The sequence below is a fragment of the Citrus sinensis genome, chromosome 7 (assembly GCF_022201045.2).
Source record: "Citrus sinensis cultivar Valencia sweet orange chromosome 7, DVS_A1.0, whole genome shotgun sequence".
Taxonomy (NCBI): domain Eukaryota; kingdom Viridiplantae; phylum Streptophyta; class Magnoliopsida; order Sapindales; family Rutaceae; genus Citrus; species Citrus sinensis.
The window spans coordinates 23,012,223-23,012,950 of NC_068562.1; the positions used below are offsets into that span (position 1 = coordinate 23,012,223).

Sequence of the window (728 nt, forward strand, 5' to 3'; positions counted from 1 at the left end):
TAGAGTGGATTTCACATCAAAATCATCCTTAACTTCATATAACCCCTTTCTAGAAACTTGAGACAATTTTTCCCTTTGATTTGAAAAATCCCACTGTTGAGAATTTTCAGAAAGTGAATTAAAGAAATCCCATGCAGCACCTTCATGTAAGTTCAAAAATCTCTCACCATTCATAGACTCTACCATATGACTATTTGACATGGTTAAACCGTTATAAAAGCATTGTATAAGTCTCCATTTTTCAAAACCATGGTGGGGACACTTGAGGAGTAAATCATTGAATCTTTCCCAACACTCGTAAAATTGCTCACCCTCTCTTTGATAAAAATCACTTATCTCTCTCCTAAGGGCATTTGTTTTAGACATAGGGAAAAACTTGATGAGAAACTTATTACTCAATTCATCCCATGTACTAATAGATCCAGCAGGAAGTGAATTCAACCAAGCTTTTGCTTTGTCTTTTAATGAGAAAGGGAACATACGAAGCTTAATTGACTCATCATTAAAATTTTGAAAACGGAATGTAGAGCATATGTCAAGAAATTCCTTAATGTGCAAATATGGATCCTCTCTCTCTAACCCATGGAAAGATGGTAAAAGTTGAATGACAGAGGGCTTAAGTTCAAAGTGTGTTGCTGTAGTTTGTGGCAACACAATACAAGATGGTTGGTTGGCTGCAAGTGGTGAAAAGTATTCTCTAAAGGTTTTCTCTGCTTGCACTGGTGGAA

The 728-nt window shown here is 36.0% G+C and overlaps 1 non-coding gene across 1 annotated transcript; it reads left to right on the forward strand.

The window, feature by feature from the left end:
- Positions 1–244: 244 nt before the first annotated feature.
- On the forward strand, positions 245–351 carry LOC127898983 (small nucleolar RNA R71). The gene has a single exon (XR_008050751.1). It is a non-coding gene; the product is annotated as a small nucleolar RNA R71 (small nucleolar RNA).
- The last annotated feature ends 377 nt before the right edge of the window (positions 352–728 follow it).